Below are 15805 nucleotides of genomic sequence, written 5' to 3'. Positions count from 1 at the left end.
CTCTCTTTACAACAATCTGAGGTCCCTATCTGCTTCAAGAAGACGACCATCATCCCGATGCCAAAGAAAATCCAAGCAGCGTGCCTTAATGACTATTGGCCGGTGGCTCTGATATCCATCATTATGAAGTGCTTTAAGAGGCTAGTCATGGCACGAATCACTTCCGGCCTCCCAGATTGCCTGGGTCCACTAAAGTTCACCTACCGCTGCAACAGGTCCACAGCAGACGCCATCTCCCTGGCCCTGCACTCAACCCTGGAACACATAAATAACAAAGACACTTATGTCAGACTCCTATTTATTGACTACAGCTCAGCCTTCAATGCCATTATTCCTATGAAACTCATCTCCAAACTCCATTACCTGGGGCTCGGCTCCTCCCTCTGTGACTGGATCCTGAACTTCCTAATCCACAGACCGCAATCAGTAAGGATAGGCAACAACACCTCCTCCAAGATCATCCTCAACACCGGTGCCCCACATGGCTGTGTCCTCAGCCCCCTACCATACTCCTTATACATCTATGACTGTGTGGCCAAATTCCCCTCCAACTCGATTTTCAAGTTTGCTGACGACACCACCGTAGTGGGTCGGATCTCAAACAATGACAAGACAGAGTATAGGAAAGAAATAGAGAATCTGGTGAACTGGTGCGGCAACAATAATCTCTCCCTCAATGTCAACAAAACGAAGGAGATTGTCATCGACTTCAGGAAACGTAAAGGAGAACATGCCGCTGTCTACATTAATGGGGACGAAGTAGAAATGGTTGAGAGCTTCAAGTTTTTAAGTGTCCAGATCACCAACAACCTGTCCTGGTCCCTCCTTGCCGACGCTATAGTTAAGAAAGCCCACCAACGCCTCTACTTTCTCAGAAGACCAAGGACATTTGGCATGTCAGCTACGACTCTCACCAACTTTTACAGATGCACCATAGAAAGCATTCTTTCTGGTTGTATCACAGCTTGGTCTGGCTCCTGCTCTGCCCAAGACCACAAGAAACTACACAAGGTCGTGAATGTAGCCCAATCCATCATGCAAATCAGCATCCCACCCATTGACTCTGTCTACACTTCACACCGGACATTCTCTCTTCCACCTTCTTCCATCGGGAAAAAGGTACAAAAGTCTGAGAGCACGCACCAACCGACTCAAGAACAGCTTCTTCCCTGCTGCTGTCAGACTTTTGAATGGACCTATCTCACACTAAGTTGATCTTTCTCTACACCCTAGCTATGACTGTAACACTACATTCTGCACTCTCTCCTTTCCTTCTCTATGTACGGTATGCTTTGTCAGTAGCGTGCGCAAGAAACAATATTTTTCACTGTGTACTAATACATGTGACAATAATAAATCAAATAGGCAATGTGGCACCAAATGAACAGAACAGACAGCTAAAAAAATTCCTGCACAAGAAACATGACAATTAATTTCTCAAGGCCACAGTATTGTCACACCTCCTCCCTTAAAACAATTGCACCATCAATATGCAAAAATGACTTCATTTCTCAAAACCTCTAGTTTCACACTATTAGTATTCTACATATAAAAACACATTTCATTCAATCCAAGCATGAAAACATAACAGTGGCATCGTCCATTCCAATCCTTTTCTTCCACCATTGAAGATTCCTTTCTCTTTCATCAAAGCTGTGACAAAGCATCGGCAATCACATTCTCTTTTCCAGTTTTATTGTCCAGCTGCTGTTGTTCAGCTGCTTCCTCTTTCCTTTTCAAACACCTCTTTCAGTCCTTAGTCCTGATATGATCCCAAGTCCGAGCTCAATTTCATTGTCATGATTGTAAATTGGCTCGAGTGATGTCCTCAGAGAGCTAGGAAGGATCAGGAGTGCAACCTTTTACATTGGATGGAAACTGGCAGAAACAACTTTGACGTGATTTCTAACTCTTTCTTTGCTAAGTTCCAACAGTTCTTTTGATTTTTCAGAGTCCTGAAACATCAAAACAAAATAATCTTTTTCCGTAAGCTTGAACTGCTCCCAGATTTTGTCAAAGCAAGCCCATCCCTTTGCAGACTTTCTCAACATCACATGTGTGAGGTCAGGGCCATCCAGAAAGGTCACTTTATCTCTGTACCCTTTCTTATTAACTGGCCTTAGGTCTTCTATCAGGCAGTCAAACTTTGTTGTTTGCTGTGGATCTTCATCACTTTCTGCCCACTCTTTGGCAAAGGCACACAACAGATTGTCTTCCATGGTGTCAGAACCCATTGCAGCTAGACTGCTGCAAAAACCATCATAACTTACTCAAACACCAGCCATGAACAGTATGCTTCACTGGGTATCCATATGTGTGTGTGGGCTGTATAGATTCATGATTCCAGTTGTACATTTTGAATAATAACACAGTTTCAACAAACAGTCCCGCTTCACATTGTTGTCCTTTTCTTTTGGCTGCAGTGGTAGAACACTTCTGCTCCACAATCTCCATCTTGAGATCACACATGACCGTTGATTCATCTACATTTTCCTTTGCGTAGATGATGATCTGTTTTTGACGATCCTATAATTTATGCTCAGGTAATTTCAACAACTCAGACACAGCTTCCAAATCAATCAACTTTTCTTGCATCTGTCTCCGCACCTGCTTATTTTCATTATTCACATTATTGTCCAGTAATTGGTTCTCCTTCTCTGTTTCACCAGTTTTACATGTTTGATTGAGACTTTCAGCTGCTGCATTCAGGCTGAGTAAATATTAACTTCTCCTCCTGAACTTGTGCTATCTTGAGAGGATTAAGCCTATATGGATATTGTTCAATTGGAACAGCATTTTCTACAACTATCTTATGCACAATCATGTGTGTATTTCCCAGCTTATTCCCATGTGTGCCTCTATGTGATTGTAATAACTCATTTTGATTTTCCTCCGGAAGATAACTCAATAATTTATTCCAATTTCTGGTAACTTCCTCATTATCCTATCTAATTTGCGGAATGTTAATTTCAGAATCATCTGGGTTTGGTTCTTCCCTCTGAGATATAACAAAAAACACATCGTTCTTCTGCTTTTCTTCCCTATCAAAATACCTTGTAAGCATACTCACATGACACACTCTTGAAATTTCCTTCTATCTGACGTTCTGATCAAATAACCCAGCTCACTCAACTTCCTTTCAGTTTGATAAGGCCCATTAAACCTCATTTTTAAACGTTCACCTACTACTGGTAATAATAGTAATACTTTATCCCCATCAGCAAAACTACAAATGTTTGATTTCTTATCCGCTTCATGCTGTGCCACTTTTAAATGCTGTCTAGCCAACTCACCAGCTCTATTTAATCTCTCCCTAAAATTTGAAACATAGTCCAATAATGTAACTTCAGAACACTGACCCACCAATTTCTCTGATCAATTTAAACGGTCCCCTTACCTCATGACCAAAAATCAATTCAAATGGACTGAATATAATCGATTCATGAGGTGCATCCCTGATTGCAAAAACTACAAGTGGAATTCCTTTATCCCAATCCTCCGGATAATCTTTATTACAAGCCCTCAACATTGTCTTTAAATTTCGATGGTATCGTTTGAATGCTCCCTGTGATTCTGGGTGATACACAGTTGATTTAAATCATTTCACTCCTATGCTATCCATAACTTCCTTGGAAAGCTTTGATGTAAAATTTTCCTCTTGATCTGATTGTGGGTAGTCCCTATCTAGATTTTGTCCCCTGGATTCCCAAATACACTCAAGCTCCAATTCACAGGCACTTTTTCAGGTCTTTGGCCATGCCAAGCAGAACATTACTGCTCCAAAGGGGAACAGTTTACCCAACGCCCCACACTCACCAACCTTCATCTGCCTTCCTGCATTTTCAGGACTGCGCTTGAGACTCAGACGGCATCGACAGCAGCCTACCTTGCAAGGTTTCAGTCTCGCCTTCCAAGATTCCAATCCCCTGGATTGCCAAGTATACACTCGAGCAACAAATTATCAACACATCTTCAGATGTATTATCCCTTACCTGGGTCTTCCTTTTGGGACTTCTCCTTGTTATCCGCCCTCATTTCCCACCTGCGACGCTTTCTGGCCATGGCGCTCTGCGCCCAGTCACCTGACACGGGTTTTCATGTTGTTTTTCTTTTGTGCAAGCTCCCTTGGCAAGTCCTCAGCCCAAAGAACGTAAAAGAAGTAGAAAAGGCACATTTTGTTTTTATTTTTTATTCCTTTCTTTAAGTTACAAAGCAAGCCCCAATCCATCTCCTTGCTTGCTCCAAAATCCAATTCAAATTCACATTGAATCCAATTCATCGGGCGCACAAGAGAGAAAACAAGATCCAAGCTGACAAGCAGAGGCATTGCACCCCCTCTTGGGTTTGATCTGACGCTTGTGGAAAACGCTCCCAGGCTGTGTTTACATGGGAGGTCTTGACTTTGTCAAGACTTGGCATTCCCAACCTCTGAGCTCAACACTAAAGTAAGGGTGACTCATAAAACACTGGAGATGGGATACTGTAATTATGACGACCTACTGGGACTATTTCCACAAAACAAAAAAAGCCAAAAAGGAGATTTAACAGTGGTTATATGAAATATTATAATATCTTTCCTAATCCACCGTAGTTCATGTGGTCGGGAAGTCAGTGACCAGCGCTCATCAATTTAGAATAGTTATCAAAAGTGAGGAGAGATGTTTAAATAAATCCCAATACTCCATGGTTTCTTAATAACATAAAAGCTTTAGGGAGTAATTCAGTAGGAGACCTTTGGAGGCCTCTGAAGGATAAAGTGGTGAAATACTTGAAGCCAAGGGACATGCAGGACTCTTGGGAGAGCGCAGGACAGTAGGATTTATTTTGGACTGTTTAAAAGTTGTCACAGACATGATGGGTTGAATGGCCTGTGCTATAAACCTCTTTACTCCTATGGGTTCAGAACCTATCAATTCCATTGTGAAAAACATATATATTTTGCAAAGTGTTTATTAAGAAAATGAATAGCAGATCAAGAAGATCTACAACAAAGCTAAATTAATGAATGTTTATGAGGAGGGAGGTGTAAGAAGAGCATGGGAAAAATAGTTGCTTTGTTTCTCAGTTCTGCCAATCATGGAAGTGGCTGGAATCCAAACTAATCAATGAGTCTCTCGTTTCCATTCCTATATTTCAAAGTTACAAAGCATGAATTATTGTTTGCATGGGGATTTTATATGATGGCTCATATTGGGACATAGAATAGGAGCGCATACTGGAATATTACTTAAGATGTTGTGTTTTTCCACGCATTCATCAATGAAATGGCCTAGTGGCATTACCGCTAGACTATTAATCTAGAAACTCAGCCAACGTTCTGGGGACCTGGGTTCGAATCCCACACGGCAGCTGGTGGAATATAAGTTCAGTTTTAAAAATCTGGAATTAAGACTCTACTGATGACCATGAAACTATTGTCGATTGTTGGAAAAACCCATCTGATTCACTAATATCCTTTAGGGAAGGACATCTGCTGTCCTTACTTGGTCTGGCCTACATGTGACTCCAGAGCCACAGCAATGTGATTGACTGTCAACTGCCCTCAGGCAACTAGGGATGGGCAATAAATGCTGGCCAGCCAGTGTGCCCAAGTCCCACAAATGAATTTTTTAAAAAATTAAATGAGCACTTTACTGTTATTTGTGTTAGAAAAATCATTGCATAGATTGTGCTCTTAGATTCAATGAATAATTCGCAAGTATGCTACCTCTAAAAAGTTAAAATTCTTATTTTGAGGTATTTGAGGAAGGATGTTGCGGCATTGGAGGCAGTTCAGAGGAGGTTCACCAGACTGATCCCGGGGATGAAAGGGTTGACGTATGAGGAGAGACTAAACAGTTTGGGCTTGTACTCACTGGAGTTTAGAAGGATGAGGGGGGATCTGATTGAGGTATATCAAATTTTAAAAGGATCGATAAAGTAAACGTAGACCAAATGTTTCCCCTTGTGGGGCAATCTGGAACAAGAGGTCACAGGTATAAGTTGAGAGGCAGCAGATTTAAAACTGAGATGAGGAGGAACTACTTCTCGCAGAGGTGGTGAATTTGTGAAACTCGCTGCCCCATAGCGCGGTGGAGTCTGAATTGTTGAATGGTTTCAAGAGGGAACTAGATATATTTCTAATAGAAAAAGTGAAAGAGGGATATGGGAAATATTTGGGAAGGTGGATTTGAGACCAGGGAGAGATCAGCCACGATCTGATTGAATGGTGGAGCAGGCTGGAAGGGCTGAATTCGCCAACTTCTGCTCCTAATTCCTATGTTCCTATGTATTTTTTTTAAATTAATTGTCCACCCCGATATTGTTGAAATCTAAATGTAATTGATGGCTTGGTAACGTAATAAAAATTGGAACAAGATGTACCTGGCTGTAATTGTCTAATCATGACCTAATACTTAGATCAATGATGGGTGAACGGTATCACCGTGGTCTTGATTCAGTATTCTAATTCATTTTGGAAACAGGAAATCTGGCATTGGACTGCAATATATTGTATATTTTCATGGTCACTATACAACCAAATTATCTGGTCATTCGCGGTGTTACTGTTTGAGACATTATTGGTCCAGGTTTGCACAGAGAAGTCACTCCACTGAAAAGTTCAAAAGCTCCCTAATTCCAACACCTTCACATTTCAGCTGCTGTGTCAGAATGTAGACAATTGGGCCAATATTTCAAATTGCCACAAGTTCTCAAGCTCAGGTAGAAATGTCAATAGGCAGGGGAGGAAGGCAGAGGAAAAATCATTGAATCCTACAGTGCCCATCGAGTCTGCACCGGCAACAATTCCACCTAGGCCTTACCCCCCAACATCCCACACATTTACCTCACTAACCCCTCTAATCTACACATCCCAGGACACTAAGGGGCAATTTAGCATGGCCAATCAACCTCACCCGCACATCTTTGGACTATGGGAGGAAACCAGAGCACCCGGAGGAAACCCATGCAGACACGTGGAGAACGTGCAAACTCCACACAGTGACCCAAGTTGGGAATCGAACCCAGGTCCTTGGAGCTATGAGGCAGCAGTGCTAACCACTGTGTCACCGTGCCGCTCAAAAAGGGAAATTGAGTGAAGCCTAGTTGTGCTTATGCCTCCTAACAGTTAGTTTCACTGGCAAGGGTACAAGTTCTGATCTACCACTGCCCCTCAACCAAAGAATGGGGCAGGAGTACCCGAATCTATGGAGAGGAAATGCAGTGATTGTTTAATCAGAAACCAGTTATTTAGCACATGGAATCATCTGGGGAGTTGAATGAACATTTGATCTGTTACTTGTTGTGGGAGAAATTATGCCTCTTAAAACATTCGTTCACTGACATCTTGCCGAACCACTAGAGGAAAGAGATTGTGATCTTGTTTAGAGTCTCATGAGGAGGATGAGAGGTTTGGAAATGCAGCACTATAATCAGATATACTTCTTTGTGCTACAAATGGTAACCATTATGAGAGCCATGTTTTCAATTGCTCAGAGCTTTGACTACAATGCACAGTTTGCTCCAAGACTAAACATGTGTGGGGGAAAAATGGGTTTTTACACATTTATTAATTTCATGATTTCTGTTGATGATACCTATGATGTGGCCCTCTGCAGAGTTTCAAACACCTTTGCAGCCCTCGAGTTATGTGCATAGCCCAAGCTGTACACTGGAGAGATAGACGTTTACACTTGCTTCATAGTTTTCTCAATGCTAAAGAAAATCTAATCATGAACCGTATCCGGCTTAATTGAGTTAACAAAGCAAAAGGATAGATTCAGCTGTACTTTGTGATCCTCTGCCACAAAAACATACCACTAAACATAATCACATTCGATCCTTATTATGTACAGAAGCAGCTAATCAAAGCACTTTAAGTCCTCGGTGATGCCAAAGCACAAATATAACCAGGCAACACTTGGTGAAATTCCAGGGATTTAATGAACATACTGTACACAGATTAATAGAACAAAAGTATTCTTGTCTCAGTTTTGATTCAATTTGTGCATCCAACCCAACAGACCTGTATCAGGGAGAAACCCAACTGTCAACATTATCATTTCTTAAAGGGCATTTTAAAAACCAGTAGTGCAACTAATTGCCTCAAACCCACTTTTTCTTTTTCTCTCTCCACGGTGGCACAGTGGTTAGCACTGCTGCCTCACAGCGCCAGGGACCCAGGTTCAATTCTGGCCTCGGGTCACTGTCTGTGTGCATGTTCTCCCCGTGTCTGCGTGGGTTTCCTCCAGGTGCTCCGGTTTCCTCCCATAGTCCGAAAGACGTGCTGGTTAGATGGATTGGCCATGCTAAATTCTCCATCAGTGTACCCGAACAGGCGCCGAAGTGTGACGACTAGGAGATTTTCACAATAACTTCATCGCAGTGTTAATGTAAGTCTACTTGTGACAATAAATAAAATAAACTAATAAACTAAACTTCTTTGCTAGCTGATCCCCATTGAGTGAAAAGAAAATTGTGTCTTTCCTTGCTCCTAATTTGTTATTTTTAAACTTGCATCCTATTTGAATCTTTCTTGAGCAACTTGCTTGGATTAATTGAGTCAGTTTCCCATCATAATCCCAAATGCTTTCATTTATTTCAATTCAAAGGAAAAATCCACAAATGCCACTGAAGGTTGGCTTGGTCATTCCTTCTTGATAGAACTGTACACAGGTAGCGATATTAATTGTCTACAGGGTGTATTATAAAACAGAATGACGCGAGTTCAGATCTGATGCTGGCAGTTTCTCTAACACATTCTTTCCTGGGATAGCAGTTTGCATTATTCCTGCACTTAAACCTAGTAAAAAGGTCCCGTAGGCATTTCACAGGAGCAATTACCAAACTACATTTAACATCAAGTCAACTGAGGAGATGTTTTGATCAAACCTGGGTTTCAAAGAAAGAAGTCTCACCACACCAGGTTAAAGTCCGACAGATTTATTTGATGTCACAAGCTTTCGGAGCGCCGCTCCTTCATCAGCTTTCTCCACTCACCTGATGAAGGAGCAGCGCTCTGAAAGCTTGTGATTCCAAGTAAATCTCTTGGACTTTAACCTGGTGTTGTGAGACTTCTTACTGTGTCCACCCCAGTCCAACATCTCCACACCTGGGTGTCAAAGAGAGATGTTTTAATGAGCTTCTTTGAAAAGAAGAGAGAGGTGGGGAGACTTCGGGAGGGAATTCCAAAACTTAAAAATTCCAGCTGAAGGCAGCGTTGGAAATGATGGAGTGAAGAAAATGGAAGATAGGCAAAGGGTCAGACTTGAAGGAGAGCAGAGATTTTGAAACTGTGGAACTCTTACCTAGCCCTCTGGCACTACCGATTTTTAACATGTTGACATTGCCCATGCAATATTTGAAACACCTCAAACTTCAACTTTGGCGATTCACAACAGAAACACAATCACAAGTTTATTTATTAGTCACAAGTAGGCTTACATTCACACTGCAATGAAGTTACTGTGAAAATTCCCTAGTCGCCACTGTTCAGGTACACTGAGGGAGAATTTAGCATGAACAATTCACCTAACCAGCACATCTTTCCGTCTGTGGTAGGAAACTGGAGCACCCGGAGGAAACCCATGCAGACACGGGGAGAACGTGCAGACTCCGCACAGACAGTGACGCAAGACACGGTCTTGGGGCGGCACGGTAGCACAGTGGTTAGCACTGCTGCTTCACAGCTCCAGGGTCCCAGGTTCGATTCCCAGCTCGGGTCACTGTCTGTGTGGAGTTTGCACATTCTCCTCGTGTCTGCGTGGGTTTCCTCCGGGTGCTCCGGTTTCCTCCCACAGTCCAAAGATGTGCGGGTTAGGTTGATTGGCCAGGTTAAAAATTGCCCCTTAGAGTCCTGAGATGCGTAAATTAGTGGGATTAGTGGGTAAAATATGTGGGGGTAGGGCCTGGGTGGGATTGTGGTCGGTGCAGACTCGATGGGCCGAATGGCCTCCTTCTGCACTGTAGGGTTTCTATGATTTCTATGAAGACAGGAATCAAACCCAGGTCCCTGGCCCTGTGAGGCAGCAGTGCTAACCACTGTGCCACCGTGCTGCCCTATGCATTTTGAACTTAATGAAAAAGTTTGATATTTTAGTGTTAAATATTACTGATATTTGAGAATGGAAGATTTTTTGCATCTTTCCATCAGGTTAACATTAGAAATGTCAGATAAATCACACTTTGGCCAGTTTCCTCACACTGTACCAATGAAACATTCTCCATTTCTAAACCCCACGTCCCAAATGATAAAGACATTCCATCCAACCTTCCTTCATAATTTTTGTTTCTCAGATTGTCTATTTTACACTATTTATTAAGAGCTTTAGATGATTCTCTTGGTACATGCTCCAGCTCAACTCCCTGGTCTGAGTTACTTACTTGATCCCCAAGCTATGCCAAATTCCTGTATTTATAGGTTGCCATCAATAGGGAAGCTGCAATTGGCCTTGTGCTCTCTGAGTTAGGGAGAAACTGGAAAGAGTGCAGAAAAGATGTACTACGATGCTACCGGGACTTGATGGTTTGAGTTATAAGGGGAGGCTGGATAGACTGGGACATTTTTTCCTCTGGAGCGTGGGTGGCTTAGGAGTGATCTTATAGAGGTCTATAAAATAATGAGGGGCACAGATCAGCTAGATAGTCAACATCTTTTCTCCAAAGATAGGGTAGTTTAAAACTAGAGGACATGGGTTTAAGATGAGGGGGGAGAAATACAAAAGAGTCCAACGGGCAATTGTTTCACACAGAGGGTGGTGAGTGTCTGGAACAAGCTGCCAGAGGTAGTAGCAGAGGTGGGTTTTGTCTTTTGTCTAGAGGCAATTTTGTCTTTTAACAAGCATTTAGACAGTTACATGGGTATAGAGGGACATGGGCCAAATGCAGGCAACTGGGACTAGTTTAATGGTTAAAAAAAGGGTGGCGCGGACAAGTTGGGCCGAAGGGCCTGTTTCTGTGCTGTAAACTCTATGACTCTAAGTGATCCTGTATTGTAAGTAGTCTCACAACACCAGGTTAAAGTCCAACAGGTTTATTTGGTCGCACGAGCTTTCGGAGCATTGCCCCTTCATCAAGATCGGAGCGTTGCCGTCCACATCATGATCCTGTATTACCAGGAGGTAGTGGCATCATCACTGGACTAGTGATCCAAAGGCCCAGGTTCAAATCCTGCCACAGAAGAATCCTCAACAATAGGATACTGTGCACTTCCTGGAGGAATTTGGTAGGATCGTGGTATCCCGACGGATGAGGAAAAGGGGATACAGCTGCAAGTGTAAGGAATTTGCTGAATCTTCTGGAGCTAAAAATGACTCGATTTTCATAACAGCAGATTTAAATTCGATAGCAGGCCCACGATCAAAGAAATATGCACAAGCATTGGAGCACTAGGCTCGATTCCAGGTCGAGAACAAAGGCTTAGTTGGAAGTATAAATAGCAAGAATGTTTTAATTGACCGCTCATTTTATCAAGGGTTGAGTTTCTCGACTCAATCAGGAACAGGTACAGGAAGGATGGCCTGCTCATAACCAAATGGGGATTGAAAGTATTGGCAAAAAGTCAGAATCTGAGATTTACTGAAATGAAAGTAAGGACGAAAGACTGAGATTCTCCTCAGAGTAATATGATATCCCCCTCCCATTAAGTGAATATGATCAAAGATTCTTCCCCCCCCCCCAAACAAAATGTTTAAACCGAGAAAGGTAACTTGAAAAGAACATTAAGAATTGGTATTATGCGAAAAGTACTGACATTATTGCTGTCACAAACAGAGGAACTAAAACGAGACCCAAGGTGGTTTGAAAGTTACAAAAGAGTGGACCCTAGCAAAGCAATGACATTATTAATGAGGCACTGACCATAGAAGCTGGTTTCCATTAGAATCAAATGTCTATTGGGTGCAGTACTGGCCCTATTTTGACTTGCCAAAGAGCTGAGAGATACCAAGGAAAAATACTGCATGCATCGAGCACAGAGTGCCATCTGCTGTTTTATCCTCTTGTCCATCCTAACATTTAACTTACCTACAAAGAACAAAGAACAGTACAGTACAGGAACGGGCCCTTCGGCCCACCAAATCTGTGCCAACACAGATGATTTAATTTGATATATTGTCACATTAGTATACAGTGAAAAGTATTGTTTCTTGCGCACTATACAGACAAAGCATACCATTCATAGAGAAGGAGTGCAGAATGTAGTGTTACAGTCATAGCTATGGTGTAGAGAAACATCAACTTAATGCAAGGTAGGTCCATTCAAAAGCCTGATGACAGTAGGGAAGAAGTTAGATGCCTTGTGAATCTAATATTTTCTTGCCTCTACATGATCCATGTCCCTCTATTCCCTGCCTGTTCATGTATCTATCCAGAAGCTTCTTGAATGTTGTTATAGAATCTGCTTCCACCACCTCCTCCGGCAGCGCGTTCCAGGTATTCACCACACTGTGAAAAACTTGCCCCTTACATCTCTTTTAAACTCTCCCCCTCTCACTTTCAACCTATGACCCCGAGTAATTGACCCTTCGACCCTGGGAAAAAGACTCTGACTGTCCACTCTATCCAAGCCTGTCATCATCTACCTTGGGAGAGCGAAAGGCTTTGTGTGAATTGTCCAAAGGTCAAATTCAAGGACCTCGTGTTCCTCACTCCAGCACTTCACCGGCTGAAGCTTAACAGCAGAAGTAAAGATAACAGAAATAGTTTGCAGAAACCAGCAGTGACAACCAAGGAATAAAGGAAAACGGAATCTGCTCAGGTAAGGTAAGCGTTCTCCAAGGCGGCCTTCGCGACACACGAAGGCGCAGAGTCGCTGAGCAGAAACTGATAGCCAAGTTCCGCACACACGAGGACGGCCTCAACCGGGATATTGGGTTCATGTCACACTATTTGTAACTCCCACAGTTGCGTGGACCTGCAGAGTTTCACTGGCTGTCTTGTCTGGAGACAATACACATCTTTTTAGCCTGTCTTGATGCTCTCTCCACTCACATTGTTTCGTCTCTTAAAGACTTGATTAGTTGTAAGTATTTGCATTCCAACCATTATTCATGTAAATTGAGTCTGTGTCTTTATAAGCTCTGTTTGTGAACAGAATTCCCACTCACCTGAAGAAGGGGCTAAGAGCTCCGAAAGCTTGTGTGGCTTTTGCTACCAAATAAACCTGTTGGACTTTAACCTGGTGTTGTTAAACTTCTTACTGTGTTTACCCCAGTCCAACGCCGGCATCTCCTCATCAGGTAAGAGAGAGGCATGGCAGAGAATCATACAAATATTGTGGAACAATTTACTGTTCCAGGAATAAGGTTTAAAGTTTTAGTTTATTTATTGTCACAAGTAGGCTTACATTCACACTGCAATGAAGTTACTGTGAAAATCCCCTAGTCACCACACTCCGGCGCCTGTTCGGGTACAATGCACCTAACCAGCATGTCTTTCGGACTGTGGGAGGAAACCAGAGCACCCGGAGGAAACCCATGCAGACACGGGGAGAACATACAGACTCTGCACAGACAGTGACCCAAGCTGGGAATCGAACCCGGGTCCCTGATGCTGTAAGGCAGCAGTGCTAACCACTGTAGTGTTATCAGGGATTAAAGGCTAAGGATGAAAATACAAGCTATTTTATAAATGCAATCAGGCACAACATTCATAGAAATATTCACAATAATTTGAAGATCATTCACCGTTGTCTTACTGCTCCAACGAATGGACATTTGATTCCTTGCCTCAATCATTTCAGGTTTATCCACTTTGACCTCATTATCTAAGATAAAAATCCTTCTGAGCCTCCTTGTCCCTCATTATTTTCCACATGCCCTATCTAATTTTGTGGACAGACTGGGGGAAGTTACTAAATTTCCCTGCCATTTTTCACACAGTATACAACTAGAGAAAGAACTTCTTTTCAGTAGGAAAGTTGGGTAGAAGCTACACCCACCATTAAAACTTTGAGCTGTCTTGTACTTTTGGGCTTTGCCCATGATCCATTCACTGATTCCTAACTGGTTTCATTAATATATGAATATGCTGTGCCTTGGTGTTTCAGACTGTGGAACATATCTAAATGATTTGGAGGAAAATGTAACTTGTTCGATTAGTAGTAAGTTTACGGATGACACAAAGGTTGGTGGTTTTGCAGTTAGTGATGAGGGTCTTCAGAGGATACAGCAGGATATTGATCGATTGGAGTCTTGGGCGGAGAGATGGCAGATGGATTTTAGTCCGGACAAATGTGAGGTAATGCATTTTGGAAGGTCTAAAAGATAGGAAATATACAGTAAATGGCAGAACCCTTAAGAATATTGATAGGCAGAGGTGTCTGGGTATACAGGTACACAGGTCACTGAAGGTGGCAACACAGGTGGAGAAGGTAGTCAAGAAGGCATACAGCATGCTTGCCTTCATTGGCCGGGACACTGAGTTTAAAAATTGGCAAGTCATGTTGCAGCTTTATAGAACCTTAGTTCGGCCGAACTTGGAATATAGTGTTCGATTCTGGTCGCCACACTACCAGAAGGATGTGGAGGCTTTGGAGAAGGTACAGAAAAGATTTACCAGGATGTTGCCTGGTATGGAGGGCATTAGCTATGAGGAGAGGTTGGAGAAACTTGATTTGTTCTCACTGGAACGACGGAAGTTGAGAGGCGATCTGATAGAAGTCTACAAGATTGAGGGGCATGGACGGAGTGGATAGTCAGAAGCTTTTTCCCAGGGTGAAAGAGTCAATTACTAGGAGGCATAAGTTTAAGGTGTGAGAGGCAAGGTTTAAAGGAGATGTACGAGGCAAGTTTTTTTACACAGAGGGTGGTGGGTGCCTGGAACTCTCTGCCAGGGGAGGTAGTGGAAGCAGATACAATAGTGACTTTTAAGGGGTGTCTGGACAAATACATGAATAGGATGGGAATAGAGTGATATGGTTCCTGGAAGGGTAGGGGATTTTAGTTCAGACGGGCAGCATGGTCAGTGCAGGCTTGGAGGGCCGAAGGGCCTGTTCCTGTGCTGTAATTTTCTTTGTTTCCTTCCTGACCTCCTCCTCTGGACAAAAAGCTGGATAGCAGCTGGTGGAAGCAAGGGATACTTTGAATTAGAACAATTGGAAGAGTTTTGGTAACTTCTGCAGCTCAGGCACTTTTTATGGTGATTTCTGTTATGTTGCTGTTCTGCCTACATAGACCTGAACTTGTCTTTTACAGCTCAGCTGATAGATCTTTGCACTTTTACCGCTTGCGAGGGCTGCCTGGGAGAAACTATGGCATTCTCTGGGCATATTCCTGCATCATCATGTTGGAGCAAGGGAGAAGGATGCTGAGTATCAAATATTGCTCTCTACTCTCAGAAATGCACTTTGCTGAGGATATTGCATTTCACAAAAGGACAGAATGGTTTCAGAATCGAGGTGTAACTAATTGTGACTGGGGGACAGGGCAACATTGTGCAAGGGGTCGAGTTAGAATTTCCATTAACCAAATTATAGTCTTTTTCTTTTAGTCATTGGTAGTACAAATATGAGCTGAGGAAAGTTTATTCTTGAATGTGGTTCTTACCTATTCCCAATGATTTGCAATAGTAGTGACAACTAAATGATTTGTTCATCTATTTAACTTAAGAACATAAGAAATAGGAGCAGGAGTAGGCCATCTAGCCCCTCGAGCCTGCCCCGCCATTCAATAAGATCATGGCTGATCTGACGTGGATCAGTACCACTTACCCGCCTGATCCCCATAACCCTTAATTCCCTTACCGATCAGGAATCCATCCATCCGCGCTTTAAACATATTCAACGAGGTAGCCTCCACCACCTCAGTGGGCAGAGAATTCCAGAGAT

Source organism: Mustelus asterias, chromosome 11 (assembly GCF_964213995.1).
Source record: "Mustelus asterias chromosome 11, sMusAst1.hap1.1, whole genome shotgun sequence".
Lineage (NCBI taxonomy): Eukaryota > Metazoa > Chordata > Chondrichthyes > Carcharhiniformes > Triakidae > Mustelus > Mustelus asterias.
The sequence above is the reverse complement of the archived record's forward strand: the minus strand, read 5'-3'. Positions refer to the sequence as shown.